Genomic DNA, 17,500 nt, shown 5'->3' on the forward strand with positions numbered 1-17,500 from the left:
TAATTTCATCAAATCCTTACTTATTCCTACAGACACATTTAAAACCTCCATAACGAAATATGGTGTTTTAGTCATATGCTCATAAACCCTTCGTGAGGTATGATGATATTTGTATATTTTGGAACGTGATAAAAAAAATTTTCATATGTAAGTTTAGATAACATTTTGTATGATTTATTTTAACCGGTTCTCGTTTGCACTTTCATCTTATGCAGATTTAATGACATTTGCGCAATTTATAATGTTATGGCACTTGTAAATCTTAATTGCATCCTAACTAATTCCCCTTTCCGTCTTCCTTCTACCAAACGACACATCAGTAGTGCCTAGCTTTATACTATTTTTTTTTTTTTTTTTTTTAATTAGGTGCATTGGCACTGACTTGCTAAGGTGCCCTTTTAGCTTGGATAAGTTTCCTGCTAGCTGAATTGATTGGACAAGATAATTCTAACCAATCAGCTAGTAGAAAACTTTTCGGAGCTAAAAGGGCACCCCTGCTAGTCAGTGCAAATGCGCCTCGCTAAAAAAAATTGAGTATAGGTATGCAGCTAATTCTAACACTACTCAGTGTTCTAGAAGCATTATGCCAACTATGACCAGATTGTGGAATGATCTTCATAATCAGGCAGTTGAAACTTGGAACTTCAGTAGTTTAAGCTTTCAGCGATTGTTTTTGTTAAACTTGCTGGTATGAGTCAGTCTTCATAGTTGATATAAGATAGATCTGTTTCAAAGTTGTTACGGATATTAAGATATTTTATATTCTTTATTTCTCATATATAGTTTATTTATTTCGTTACCTCACTGGGTTATTTTCCTTGTTGGAGCCCTTGAGCTTGTAGCATCCTGCGTTTCTAACTAGGGTTATAGCTTAGCTAATAATAATAATAATAATAATAATAATAATCATAATGATAATAATAATGATAATATGTATTGAATAATGATTCGATTTATTATATAGCATGAGCGCAACTTCAAGTTTATGGACAAAACCAAAAGTGAAAAAACTAAAAGTGAGATGTCATCTTTATACTGTATAACTCTTATACATTGAAATTTGTATATTTTCAGAAATGCAATGTCAGATATGAAATTCGAAACAAATTTGTGAAAAAGAGATTTTCACTAAAAGGATGTCATATGTATATACAGTATATATATATATATATATATATATTATATCTATATCTATATCTATATATGTGTATGTATATATATATATATATATATATGTGTGTGTGTGTGTGTGTGTGTATGTTAAGCCGCATTGATCTAGTTTGTCAGGGAAAAAATAAGATTAATTTCAATGTTTGAAAGCAGATGTTATGATGATTACTTTTTTATTTTTTGTCGATTTAAAAGCCCCTTTTTCAATTCAGGATTCGTAATTGGGGACTAAAAGAAGCTTTTTACTTTTATTTGGAATATTATTATTATTATTATTATTGTTGTTGTTGTTGTTGTTAATGTTTTCGTTTTTGTATCATTATTATTATTATTATCATCATCATCATCATCATCATCATCATTGTTGTATTATTATTATTATTATTATTATTATTATTATTATTATTGTGGTTGTTAATGTTGTTGTATTATTATAACTATTATTATTATTATTATTATTATTATTATTATTATTATTATTATTATTTTACTGTTATTATCATTGCTGTTGTATTATTATCATTGTTGGGTTGTTATTATTATTATTATTATTATTATTATTGTTATTATTATTGTTATTTTTATTATTATGATTATTATACGTACCTAATTTTACGATGAAATTAGAGAAAGTAAGGTCCGATTAAATTTGATGAAATATCATATTGCTATACCTGTGTAGCATATCGTTTTACGCTTTAAAAATCATCATCATCATCATCTCCTCGTACGCCTATTGACGCAAATGGTCCAGGTTAGATTTTGCCTGTCATCTCTTATCTTGAGCTTTTAATTTAATACTTCTCCATTCATCATCTACTTCACGCTTCGTATTCCTTAGCCATGTAGGCCACGTCTTCCAACTTTTCAAGTGCCTTGTGGAGCCCAATCAAATGTTTGGTTAACTAATCTCTCTTGGGGAGTTGGAACAGAATGTCCAAACCATATACATCTACACTTGCTCTTTATATTATAGGGGAGATGACTTGGCCACGATAACCATACATAACATGTTTTATTAAAAACCTAAAAAATTCTCTTGGAAGTGACAAAAGAGAAATTAGTCATATGTGGACATCACCCAGCGACATGTGCTAGAAATGAAAATTTAAATAAATGTCAGTCTCTAAATTAAGATAAGCCAATATTGTTACTTTGGTCACATGACAAATGTTTTATGAAAGTTTGAACAAGTTTGAATGTTTACAGCTGAATTTATTGAAATTTGATATTGTGAGTACCATATAAAAAAATGAATGATTTTCCCATGCTACGTGTCATGATCACATGAAAAGGACACTCCAAAATCAAACCATTGTTCTCTAGTCTTGGGTAGTGCCATAGCCTCTGTACCATGGTCTTCCACTGTCTTGGGTTAGAGTTCTCTTGCTTGAGGGTACACTCGGGTACACTATTCTGTCTTATCTCTCTTCCTCTTGTTTTGTTAAAGTATATATAGTGTATATAAGAAATATTTATTTTAATGTTACTGTTTTGAAAATATTTAATCTTTCCTTGTTTCCTTTCCTTACTGGGCTATTTTCCCTGTTGGGGCCCCTGGACTTATAGCATCTTGCTTTTCCAACTAGGTTTATAGCTTAGCAATTAATGATAATGATGATGATGATGAAAACAAATACATAGAGGTCGGCGTAGCTCAGTGGTCCCGGCGAGTTGAAACCCGGTTCAGGCATGATAGAAAACGCTGAAACGTAGCCCCGCCTTATCAGTGAGCTAGGGATAGGTCAGTGAATGGTTAGGTAACTAAATGGACGATCACAGACTCTCATTTACAAGTCCACCTACCGTAGATGTATTTGGGTGCTGGTGTCTATTGGAGTCAAGAGAATGGCGTAGAACTAGCAACCACATCCAAGAAAAAAAACTTGCTGAGAAACTGGAATCGCTTTCAAATGAAAGTAGCTTATGGTGTTTATATAAATACATATATATATATATATATATATATATGTATATATATATATATTCATATATATATATATATATATATATGTATATATATATATATCTACCGTTATCTCTACATTAAAGCGTAAGTTGCCTGATGCGTTGTCTTCATCGCCTCCTGTCAAAAACATCCTCTTCCGCCACTGTGTGTGTGTATATATATATATATATTATATATATACATATATATATATATATGTATATACTGTATATGTGTGTTTATGGGTGTGTTTATACATGTAATTATGTTAATAAACACGGGGTGAATATTTATCAAATACGATAACCACAGAAATCATTAGAAACGACATCGGTGCCATATTGGAAAAAGCAGATAAGCAATAATCCCCTATTCAAGAGCGTCTCAAGGATATTACTATGTATTTTGCATTAAGCATGCACTTGCATGGGCAAATTACATTATTGAATGAAAGTGTATGCAAATTAGGATTTGGGAGCCATGTATCTTTACACCGTCATTAGTGCCTGCTACTTCATGATATCATCTTGGTATATGAAGGTTTAAAGTACACCTGTGAATGGTAGAGGCAAAGGACAGTAACAATGCTCTAGCTAAATAATGCCCTAAATAATGACCATATATACATATGATCAACGTTCAAGGTACCTCTCCACCCAAGTTAAAACCAGGGAGGGCTAGGCAATGACTGCTGAGGACTCAGCAGGTAGAATCATATGCCAGGCTGACACTTGCACGACTTTTTGCCACGAATTTGTCGTGGCAAGTCGTGACATTTTGTGGCACGAACTGGAAAATAAAAAAAGAAAAAGAAAAAATTTCTTCAGAATCACAGCTCACCTGTCCACATTGACACGAACTGGCACAACGAGTTCATGCATAGTTTTAGCATAGTTTGCGCATTTCCCGCATCGTCCCGACGAGTTCACGAATAGTTCGCGCATAGTTCACGCCGCGTTCACGAAATTTTGTCGTGACCAAAATTTTGAACATTTCAAAATTCTCGTCACGACATGCCACGATGTCACGACAGGTTCACGACGAGTTCACTCCAGTTCACGACGAGTTCTCGCCAGCTCACGACTCGAGTCGTGACAATGCGTGCCACAAATTCGTGCAAGTGTCAGGGTACCTATAGGCTCCCCCCAAACATCCCATCTTTTGCTCATTATGATGTTAAGGTTACAGGCATTACAAGAAACTATCTTTTCTAGGTTGGTATCGAACCCCAGTCCAGGAGAGCGCCAGGCAGGGACGTTTACAATAGGCTACCACAACCCTAGACAGAGAGAAAATCAGCTTGTATAGATGTTTATCAAGAACTTTGTTTATGTATTTTGGCATTAATTTTTGGTAATATATTAAACGGAAGTTGTTAAATATCCTTGGGGTGGTAATGCTTTCAGAATTTGTGACACTTAGTAACCTTGAACAGAAGTCATGGAAGAACTCTCTCTCTCTCTCTCTCTCTCTCTCTCTCTCTCTCTCTCTCTCAGTATTTGTGACACTTAATAAACTTGAACAGAAGTGATGGGGGAACTAAATCTCTCTCTCTCTCTCTCTCTCTCTCTCTTTCTCTCTCTCTCTCTCTCTCTCTCTCTCTCTCAGTATTTGTGACACTTAATAAACTTGAACAGAAGTCATAGGGAACTAATTCTCTCTCTCTCTCTCTCTCTCTCTCTCTCTCTCTCTCTCTCTCTCTCTCTCTCAGTATTTGTGACACTTAATAAACTTGAACACCAGTCATAGGGAACTAATTCTCTCTCTCTCTCTCTCTCTCTCTCTCTCTCTCTCTCTCTCTCTTCTCTCTCTCTCTCTCTCTCTCTCTCTCTCTCAATAAGCCTTCATGCTGGAAAATATCTAGTCAGTAACAGGATTTCGAAAGTCGTAGAACTCATTTGACGTGCACTGCCATTTCCCCTAGAATCTATTTCGAATTTTATGTGCTCTGGCTATAATATATATATGATATATACACCAATATATGTATTTTAAGTAAATATATGTGCGTAACATATAAATCAGTATGATTAACGTGGTGGTTTGCGGTAGAAGGGAACTCACTTGGGCAATATACTTTTTTTTCTGGAAGTTTGTAAGGATGACGTGGCTTGCATGTTGTTCTCCATTTGATAGTAACATATGCAAGTATACACAGCGAAGTCAATTGGTGGGTGTCGGTTTGGGATCTAACCACGAACCTATCAAATGTTAGCCCAGCTTTTCTTTTACTAAATCCTGGTGCCCGTGATTTATCCACGCACACAAATATATATATATATACATTGATTTTTTATTACTTGCCCCTTCCAAAGATTTCCTCTTCAATTGTATAGTTATTAATTTTATGCAATACTGACCTTCATAATTTTTTTTTTTTTTATTCCGGATAACTGGAACTACGTCGCCTCTGATTACTAGCGCTTGTCCTAAATATGACATTATTTGATAATATGCTATTAATAGAAGTCTTTTGTCTCATTTGAATATGCTTTCTTATTTTTGGGCTCACGCGCTTTGATCAGACATGGCGGATGTGTATATCTCAATTTTTTACTTGATTTCGAAATACACCATTAAAGATTTTTCGTATTTCCCTTTTGTACGATTATCCTGGATCGTGATATTTTGTTTCATGTATGAATACGAATTGTCAGATTAGAAACAAGCTTTGATATCGTTTAAGCATTTGTCCTTTGGTCCTAGTTGAGGACAGTGAATGTTTTCGGAGACCGAGAGGAAATCCATTATTTTGATCTTGTCTTTCAATGAAACAAATTTTTTTATAATTGACCTATAAGATTTTAGTATCCTTCAGTCAGCTTTGCTCATCATTTCTGTCCTGTAGGGTTAATCATCATCATCATCTCCTCCTACGCTTATTGACGCAAAAGGCCTTAGTTAGATTTCGCCAGACTTCTCTATCTTGAGCTTTTAATTCAGTACCTCTCTGATAGGTATATCCGCTGAGTCACCAGCAGCCATTGCCTTGCCCTCTCTGGTCCTATCTTGGGTGGAGAGGGGGCTTGGGCGCTGATCATATAATATACGGTCAGGCTAGGGTATTGTCCTCCTTTCTAGGACAATGTCACTGTCCCTTGCCTCTTGCCCTTCATGAGCGGCTTTGCTAGGCCAATGTCACTGTCCCTTGCGTCTGCCATTCATGAGTGGCCTTTAAACCTTTAAACCAAGCAAAATATTCGCGTGGAAATATGCCATCTAGGTCATCGATCTCTGGCTAAAAAAATTCCGAAGGGTTCTCGTTGTTGCCGGATCATTAAGAAATACCTGAATGACTTGGTATGAATGGAAGCTGACTCCGCTCCACCTCTCCTCGACCCTTTTCCGGGAAAAGCCCACCTGAAGTTTACATGAAAGGACTGGGCACCATTTTGCATCCCCGCTAGACACTGGGAATTTTCTCCTGCGGGTTTATAAAAGGAATTCGTCATTATTCCCATGAAGGAATTCATCCTTTGTTTTATTCTGAAATGGGTGTTTTTGGGAATAGAATGTTCCCTTTTTTCTCATTAAATTTATAGACGAATGTTCGTTCAGATGAATATATTCGAACATGAGTGAATTTTGACAGAATTTAAGATGATACATTTTCGTTTTTAAGTTATTAAACAGGCAGCCAGGCAGGCTTCAGTGCAGGTCACAGGCAGGTCGTTCTAATGCCTGCCTCCTTTGTAAATTAAAAACGAAAATATTATTTTTCCATATAAAGTACTATTTTATTTTATTTAGGAAGTTTCTTTAAATAGAATATTCACCTATACGACATTCTTAATTTGCCTTTGATTTCATAAAGGATTTCTTTTACTAATTGATTACATTACTTTTATATCCTCAAATTCATGAACGAACTGTCATTTAGGAAATATAGTTAACAATATATTTTTGTTCTGTTATTAATGTCATTGTATCATTATTCTTGCGCCATTGCATTAACATCTTATTCGCAGGTATATGGTCGCCTAACTGTAAATTCTGTGATGAAAATGAAAATATTTACGAAATAGTAAAATGTCAGCATACCTGTAATTCGAAATAATAAAAAAAAGTCATCCTTTATATTGAAGAGATTTTAAGAAAACCTTGGAGTAATTAGACTTGATAACAATAGAGATGTTTATTTTCTTTATGTGTCTTTTATATCCTCCAACTTTTTTATTTTATTTTAGGTCGTCTTCAGATTACCAAAAAAAGTGTTTAAATGTTAATAAAGACTAAATAAAAACGGAATATTAATGCTGAATAGATTTTAAGAAAACGTTTATTTTCTTTATTTGTCATTTATTGTCTTCAACTAATTTTTATTTTGGTCCATCTTCAGATTACCAAAAACATGTTTAAACGTTAAGAAAGACTAAATGAAAAACAGAATATTGATGCTAAATAAAAACGAAATATTGATATTGAAGAAATTTTGAGAAAACCCTGGAATAATTAGACTTGATAACGACAGAGACGTTTATTTTCTTTAATTGTCTTTAATGTGCTTCAACTTTTTTATTTTTGTTCGTCATTAAATTACCAAAAAAACATGTTTAAACGCTAACAACGAATAAATAAAAACGAAATATTGATATTGGAGAGATTTCAAGAAAACCTTGGAATAATTAGACAGAGACATTTATTTTCTTTAATTGTCTTTAATGTGCTTCAACCGTCACTATTACTCCGGAAAATGTAGTCAAGGCTTCTCCAAGGTCTTAGATCAGTCGACCTTTTCTTAGCCATAATACCAACCACGTCTCTCTTGCACGACTCGGGTAGGCTTTTTGACAATGCAAAGCTACAGTTTAGGCCTTTCCTAATGGCATATAAAATCTTTTATTATGGGAAACTTCTGTACTTTGGCAAATTACTACGGCCATTTTCAGGAAACCTCGATGAAGACATTCAACGTCTTCTAAGTACGAATTACGGGTTCAAGCTTCCATTTTAAGGGATTATAGTTTTTATTTATTTTGTTAACGAGTATAATTAGCTGTTATGGAGGGTTAAATAGCTGCCATTCTCTCTGTTGGTTTCTAAAAAGGGTTCATTCATTCATTCATTCGTTTAATCCCACTGTAATTCGGCTGGTTAATATGTTTTTCTTAATAGACGAGTTTGACAGTTATAGTGTTGTTTATTTTTGTTTTTATTTCCTTTTTATAACTGCAGTCTATTAAAGACCTGCACCATAACCGTTATCCGTTTATAGCATACATATTATAGTTATTAGTTATAGTTATACATATAGTAATTAATTATAGTTATACATATAGTAATTAATTATAGTTATACATATAGTAATTAATTATAGTTATACATATAGTTATTAATTATACATATAGTTATTATTATTTTATATACATATATTATACATATAGTTATTATTATTTTATATACATATATTATACATATAGTTATTAATTATAGTTATACATATTATAGTTATCACCACCCTTAGCATAATTATAATTGTTAGTAGTAGTAGTAGTAGTAGCAGTAGTATCAATGTTATTATTATTATTATTATTTTTATTATTATTATTATTATTATTATTATTATTATTATAACTACGACGAAAACTGGGAATGTTATTATTATTATTATTATTTTTATTATTATTATTATTATTATTATAACTACGACGAAAACTGGGAATGATCCTTCTAATCAAATGATGAATTATGGGAATTTAAGCCTCAAACTTGATGAAATCGCATTTTTATTATTAAGTAGGCTGACATAAGTCTTTTTTTTTATGTATAATCTTCTTGTAAAATTGTTTTTCATCTTAACATTGTTTAATTCCTGTTTGACTTTATCCATAACATCTCTATTTCTTTCCGCTTTAACCTCTCCTCTTAAGACACATTTTTGCTATTCTAACTAGGATTGAAGATTATTATATTATTATTATTATTATTATTATTATTATTATTATTGTTATTATTATTAATGTTGTTGTTGTTGTTTTCCTTTTCATCATCATCATCGCAATATTGATGATAATAATAATAACAATAATGATAATAATAATAATAATAATAATAATAATAATAATAAAAATAGTAATAATAATAATGATAATAATAATAATGTGATTATTATTATCGTTTTGTTGTTGTTGTTGTTGTTGTTGTTGTTGTTGTTGTTATCTTCATCATCATCATCATAATGGTAACCATAATAATAATAATAATAATAATAATAATAATAATAATAATTATTATTATTATTATTATTCATTTTATGTTTTTAATCCTTATAGATTTTAAATGAATCCAACGGTTCATTCGTTTTTTATTTTATTTGTGCACCTGATATATTGATAATGTAGAGATATCATAATTAGATTTTTAAATGATGTCTTACCCTGAATAGTAATTTGAATAAATTTGTCATTGCCGAAATGATTCGTCAGTAAATCTAAATGTTTCGTCTTTTTGGTATTTTCAAGGAAGGTTATGATAATTATTGTGCAGATGCTGAAATAGACAGATAGACATACAGAACTTACAGATTGGTAGATAGAAATTTAGATTATACTAGTGTACCCGAGCCGTCAAAAATTATGTCAAAATATTTAGATGCTCACGAAAACACACACACCTATACGTACATACATATACACAAGCATATATATATATATACTATATATACACATACATACATACTGTATATAGATGTAAATATATATGTACAGTGTATATATACAGTATAGAGCCTAGTCAGACACATGCTATTTATTATATAGGGGAGATATTTAAAGGTGTCTGGTTAAGGTGTCTGGTTTCAGTTCCAGTTCCATCAGAATAGATGCTCACCAGAACGTTAGCCGGGCAAGCCCAACCCCCCACTGTGGTGCCCTACCACAGCAGTAGCCTCCCAGTAAACAGCTTAAACTCACGGCCCTGGGCGGGGATCGATCTCTTGCCACGCGAATGCGAGGCAAACGCGTTACCACTGTACTATCAATGATGGTAATGTTTTATACTTCATTTTTCTTTGTATGGTAATGAGGCATTTGAAAAGAATAAAATATATATTCACGATCCAGTTATTAATTACAGTATTCTTTTCTAAATTTCATTTGTTACAAATTCTTGCCGCTCAATACACAAGTCCTTATCAGACGATGGAGAAATTTATTGATATACTTGATAAATTTGTAAAAGTTATGAGGTTCAGAAAATAGAATAGAATAATGCATTTTTGTAAAGGCCATTACAAATTTAGGCTTATTATCATCATCTCCTCCTATGCCTATTGACGCAAAGGTCCTCAGTTAGATTTCGCCAGTCGTCTCTATCTTGAGCTTTTAAATAAATACTTCTCCATTCATCATCTCCTACTTCACGCTTCATAGTCCTCAGCCATGTAGACCTGGGCCTTACAACTTTTCTAGTGCCTTGTGGAGCCCATTTAAATGTTTGTTGAACTAATCTCTCTTGGGGAGTGCGAAGAGCATGCCCAAAGCATCTCCATCTACCCTTCACCATGATCTCACCCACATATGACACACGAGAAATCACATATGTAAGCATATATCTATTATAAATGGCACAATAACAAATCAATAACTTTCATATAGGATTTAATAAAGTATATTAAGGATTTGTAATCTGGAGAGTGAAGAATAACATTACTGTGTAACAGGCTGACTTCATTTTACCGATATCTTTTTAGCAATCACGAATTTCGCAACGACGCAAATATGGTAATTCGTCAGCAAAGGTTTGCAAGATGGAGCATAACTTTCAAGTTTGATTCGTATGAACAGGTGATGAATGGAGAATTATTGATTTAATAGCTTGAGATGGAGTTACTGGCGAAATCTAACCGAGTCCATTTGCGTCAATAAGCGTATAGGAGGAGATGATGATGATGATGATGATGATGAACAGCTTGTAGGTGTTTGTGTATTCATTCATATGAAGAAGCACAATTTTCATATTTCATATTCACATATGTACTTTTAGGTGCATAGATATTTGTATAACCATTTGAATATATATATATATATATATACATGTATGTGTGTGTGCGTGTGTAAGTATGTATATATATTGATATATATATGCATACATTAGTTACAATATATATATATATATATATATGTATATATATATATATATATATGTATATATATATATATATACATATATATATATATATATACAGAGAGAGAGAGAGAGAGAGAGAGAGAGAGAGAGAGAGAGATGCATATGATAGAGCAGGTATTTTCTGAAATTGGTGAAATTAGTGAAGTATTTTATTGTTCCATATTAACTACTTCATTGATGCACTAGATCAACCTTACGTTATCCGCTGAGAGACCGGTTTCCTCTCATTAAAATGATTAATATTGAAAATTTTATGCAAAATTTGCGAAAAAACACAACCCTTCAATTCTGGTAATAACTCCCAAAGCAGATGTCTGTTTCCTGGATTCAAATTCTTAAAGGGGATATAGCGTTGAATATGCGTGTAGCTCAGTGAGAGTGCTATGGGTACGTACCTGCACGATTACATACCAGCCAGGTGCTTTATTACGAGAGAGAGAGAGAGAGAGAGAGAGAGAGAGAGAGAGAGAGGTGGGCATTGGAAGTATTAGCATGTATTTTTTTGCCAATATTAATGTCATATTATTGTGTATAGACCAAAAAATTACTTTTGATTTCATATTAAATTTGTCAGCAATTAAAGTGGAGAGAGAGAGAGAGAGAGAGAGAGAGAGAGAGAGAGAGAGAGGAGGGGGGGGGGAGAGAGAGAGGTGGACGTTGGAAGTATTAACATGTATTTTTTGCCAATATTAATGTTGGCATGTTATTGTGGTTAGACCAAAAAATTACTTTTGATATATGTTAGCAATTAAAATGGAGAGAGAGAGAGAGAGAGAGAGAGAGAGAGAGAGAGGGAGAGAGAGAGAGGTGGACGTTGGAAGTATTAACATGTATTTTTTGCCAATATTAATGTTGGCATGTTATTGTGGTTAGACCAAAAAAATACTTTTGATATATGTCAGAAATTTAAATGAAGAGAGAGAGAGAGAGAGAGAGAGAGAGAGAGAGAGAGGGAGAGAGAGAGGTGGACGTTGGAAGTATTAACATGTATTTCTTGCCAATATTAATGTTGGCATGTTATTGTGGTTAGACCAAAAAATTATTTTTGATATATGTCAGCAATTAAAATGGACAGAGAGAGAGAGAGAGAGAGAGAGAGAGAGGGAGAGAGAGAGAGAGAGAGAGAGAGAGAGATGTGGACGTTGGAAGTATTAGCATGTATTTTTTGCCAATATTAATGTTGGCATATTATTGTGGTTAGACCGAAAAATTACTTTTGATTTCATATTAAATTTGTTAAATGTTAATAATGTTAAAAATGTTGGCATATGATTATAGTTGGGACAAAAAAAAAATACTTTTGATATATTAAATTTGTCACCAATTAAACTAGGAAGAGAGAGAGAGAGAGAGAGAGAGAGAGAGAGAGAGAGAGAGAGATGTGGACGTTGAAATTATTAACATGTGTTCTTGAGCAAATATTAAAAATTTTGGCATATAATTTCTTTCTATATCATATTAAATTTGTCAGCAATTAAAATGGAGAGAGAGAGAGAGAGAGAGAGAGAGAGAGAGAGAGAGAGATTGTGGGCATTTGTTTGGCAAATATTAAATATGTTGGCATATAATTGTGGTTGGACCAACAGAACTACTTTCGACATGAGATTAAATTTGTCAGCAATTAATCTGTGTGGTTAACCGTACCAACAAACAAGTATGAGATTATATTTTTTTTATCCATTACGGCAAGTTTACTACAGATGAAATATTTATTTACCTGAATTCCTCCCAATTTCTCACTTACATGTCAGAAATCAAAGTATGATTTTGAAATGACTTCATCTTGAACAAGCGGGAAATAATATACTTACTGACATGAATATGTATATTGGGGAAAGTTTGTCGGGGATTTAGGGAATACGAAGAGGGAAGGCGATTGCCGAACTACAACAGCAGTCCTGTTAATTTTCCCCCCTTTGTAGTTTTATTTCCCCTCTAAATACATTTGGCTTTTGTTTTGATTTTGTTTATTTTTCCTCTGGCGGGCTAACATTGGCTGAGCGAGATAGCAGTTGCTGTGGGACAAAAGGGGTTTTTATTACGGCTATCGCTAAAAACAACATGAAAATGCTGCCTATATTGGAGGATTCATAGGTCTATCATTGATTTGGGCGAAATCACTCCTGGCTTTTGTTGTCAATCCCTGATTCATGAGCGGTTTTTTTTTCTTTTGTTACAGCTGTCGCATGAGTAAGTGTTTTTATTTTTCATTTTTTTTTTGATAGAGCTGACGCTAGAGTAAATGGTGTTTATATATATATATATATATATATATATAATTTTATATATATATGTATATACATATATATACATATACACACACACACATATATATATATATATATATATGTATATACAGCTGTCGCTTGAGTAACTTTTTTTTTTTTCTTAAAGCTGTCGCTAAAGTATATGGTATTTTTGTCATATACCTAAATTGCCTTATTTTACTCGTAGCAATAATTTGTTAATAGCTATTTTGCTTTTAAGTACGTAGACCAATGTGATTGGTTGCCTAATGTTCTTTAGCACTCCATGCCCAAAGAAAGCAAGTTAAAGGGTAAAGTCGAAATACAGAGGTAGCATAGGACTTGTCTCTTAAAGAGAGTTAGGCTTCAAGGAAAACGGAAGAATGAAGAACATTCCAAAGCTGGTCTTTAAAGGGAATAAAACGGTCACTGATCCGTTCTTTTAAATCATTAACATATGTCTAGATAAACTAGAAGTATGTTGCGAATTATGGAGGACTTTAAACCCTAACAAAACTCAATCATTGTTAAGCCAGGCTGATACTTGCACGAATTTGTGGCACGCATTGTCACGACTCGAGTCGTGAACTGGCGTGAACTCGTCGTGAACTGGCGTGAAGTGTTTGTAAACCCGTCGGGACATCGTGGCATGTCGCGACGAAAATTTTGAAATGTTCAAAATTTTGGTCACGACAAAATTTCGTGACAGGGTCGTGAACTATGCGCGAACTGTTCGTGAACTCGTCGGGACGATGCGGAAGTGCGCAAACTATGCGTGAATTCGTCGTGCCAGTTCGTGTCAATGTGAACAGGTCAGCTGTGATTCTGAGGTAATTTTTTTTTTTTTTTTTTTTATCTTCCAGTTCGTGCCACAAAAGGTCACGACTTGCCTCGACAAATTCTTGGCAAAAAGTCGTGCAAGTGTCAGGGTACCTTTAGTAGGTCAAGGACATTGGATCCTCCCCCGCCTAGATGATTTCACTGACAGCATTTCTATCGCTACACGCTGCTCATTTATAATTCTAAGTGTCATTGTACATTGTCTATTAACTTGGAATAAACTTATCTGGTCTGGTTCTTCAATTACACAAAAAGGTGTTTCAAGATATTTGTAGACCTGAAATCATTTAGAAATATAATAATTACTCTGTAATGCTTTGATTATTGCTCTCCTGCCTAATAGACAAAAATTTATGGTCTATTAAATTCCTTATTCCTGATCAAAATATTAGAATCTGGGACCATCGTTCAGTCAGCTCCTGTATGTGATTTTTCATAATATTGACCGTTTTTTTCCGTTTAGATCTTCTGTGATTATACCCCATATCACTTAGAGCTAAGTGTAGCGACAGCTTAAAGGCTACTCATGAATGGCAGAGGCATGGGACAGTGACATTGCCTTATCAAGCAGGACAATGCCCTAGAGATTGACCATATTTACATATGATCAGCACCCAGGCCCACTCCCCCCCCCCCCAAGCTAGGAGAAAGGAGGGTCAGCTAATGGCTGCTGATGACTCAGCAGATAGACCTGTAGGCTCTCCAAACCACCCATCCTAGGCTCACAAGGATGGTGAGGTTGCAATGACCAAAGGAACTAACGAGTTTGAGTGGGATCGAGTCCCAGTCTGGCAATCACCAGTCAGGGACGTTACCATATAGGTTACCACAACCTTTTTTTCGTTCTACAGTCTAGCCTTTTCTTTCATAAAGGCCACTACTACTCCATGTCTCAGAAGTTTTGTTCCACCTGTGACCGACTTTGGGAATAACCTTCCCTATCAAATTGTTGAATTTCAAAGATTAAAACATGGGAATGTTTGCGGTTGAGAAGGTTGACATGAGTCTCGTTTCTTAGTTTATATGATACTTATATATTAATATATATCTAACATTGTTATATATCTTAATATGTTCATATTTTTCTGCATATATTTTATTTTTTACTTTCTTATTTTCTCTGGGCGGCTTTCCCTGTCTGGGTTTGTAGCAACATACTTTTCCAACTATGGTTGCAGCTTGGCCGATGATAATAATAATAATAATGATAATAATAATAATAATAATAATAATAATAATAATAATAATAATAATAATAATAATAATAATAATAATAATATTTTATTGGAGATTATTACTTCATCAGTTATTTTTTAAATCTTTCCCTTCGTTTTCTTCTCAGAATTTTTGAGTAGATTGCATACCTCTTACATGAAAAGTATTTGTACAAGGATATTTCCTTCCTTTATATCACTGGAAACAGTGAAAATAGTAGGCAATAAAATTGGAATACGGTTTAGGGAGTAGACAAATGAATATTCAAAGTATATAGTTCACACTAATTAACGTAAAAAAAAAAAAAATAGTTGAAGTCAGCAATCGAAGAAGAGACTGGAATATGTTTCTTTTTAGTTTCCAGGACGTTAGGAACTGCTAATCTTTGTTCATTCTCGAGCGATAGAAAGTTATAATAAAGAATCTATTATAACTATCAGAGACTATATATCAGGAAATAAAATATAACTGAATCCTTAATACATTGGTTTGCAATGCCATTATTTTTTATTTTACCCCTGCCACCCTCAAGTGCGTCAAAACTGTTTGCGTTCTGACGTTACTTTTGTAATGTAATTAACTTTGATGTCCCTTAACGAGTTAACGAAGTGGAACTCGTGATTTTTTACTGTTTGTTTTTTCTTTTGATGCGAGGCAAATACGAGCGATTTCTTTTTATCATTGAAATGACTATTCGAGATTCGGACTCATTTTCCTTATGTGTAATGTAATAATGGTTGTTTCCACGCCTGCTTCTCCCAGTTTACATCAGTTTCTGCATCTTTTGTGCTCTCAATTATTTCCCCATTCTACACTTTTCTTCATCTTTTGCTGTGTTAGTTGTCTGTAAAACTCTTCTATTATCCTTGGCTGGTAGACTGTTTTTGCAGTGCTTGTGTTCGAAAAGTTAAAAATTACAAATCTTTAGAGGATACAAATTAAGCTGAAATTGCTCTTTCGAGGTCTACACGAGCCCTCTTGGAATACATTCCCAGAAATTATGGGGTATGAAGATGAATCCTAACAAAACTCAAAGCATGACTGTAAGTAGGTCAAGGACAGGGGCTCCTCAACATCCGGATCTCAGCATTGATAATGTTTCTTTAACTCTGTGACTCTCTTAAAATTTTAGGTGTGATTCTCGATAGCAAATTTACTATTGAGAAACACATTCGGTCTGTGTCTCCTTCAATTGCACAAAAGATTGGCGTATTGAGAGAGTCTTTTAAGATTTTCGGTGATCAATCTATTCTGAAGAAGTGTTTTAATTCTTTCATTCTACCTTGTTTTGAGTATTGTTCTCCTGTTTGGTCTTCAACTGCCGAATCTCAACTTAGTTTGTCGGACAGGAACTTACGGTCTCTTAAATTTCTTTATCCTGATCTAGATATTAATCTTTGGCACCGTCGTTCAATTAGTTCATTATGCATGTTGAATAAAATTTTTCATAATTCTGACCATCCTTTACATTCAGATCTCCCTGGACAGTTCCATCCTGTTCGTAATACGAGACGTGCAGTTAATTCTAACAGCCAGGCCTTCTCCCTCATTAGGCTCAACACTACTCGGTGTTCTAGAAGTTTTATTCCAGCTGTGACCATGTTGTGGAAATACCTTCCTAAGTGGGTAGTTAAATCAGTAGAACTTCAATAGTTCAAACTTATAGCAAATATTTTTATATTGAACAGGCTGACATGTCTTTTGATAGTTATTTATTAATTATCTGTTATAATATTGTTAATGTTTTTTAAAATATTTAATTTTAATTTTTCATTACTTCTTATATCGTCTATATGTTTCCTTATTAATTCCTTGTTTCCTTTCCTCACTGGGCTATTTTTCCCTGTTGGAGTCCTTGGGCTTATAATATCATGCTTTTCCAACTAGGGTTGTAGCTTGGCTAGTAATAATAATAATAAAAGCTTTCGTCTGAGCAGGTTGCACTGCAAACCTT

Source organism: Palaemon carinicauda, chromosome 24, assembly GCF_036898095.1.
Source record: "Palaemon carinicauda isolate YSFRI2023 chromosome 24, ASM3689809v2, whole genome shotgun sequence".
NCBI lineage: Eukaryota > Metazoa > Arthropoda > Malacostraca > Decapoda > Palaemonidae > Palaemon > Palaemon carinicauda.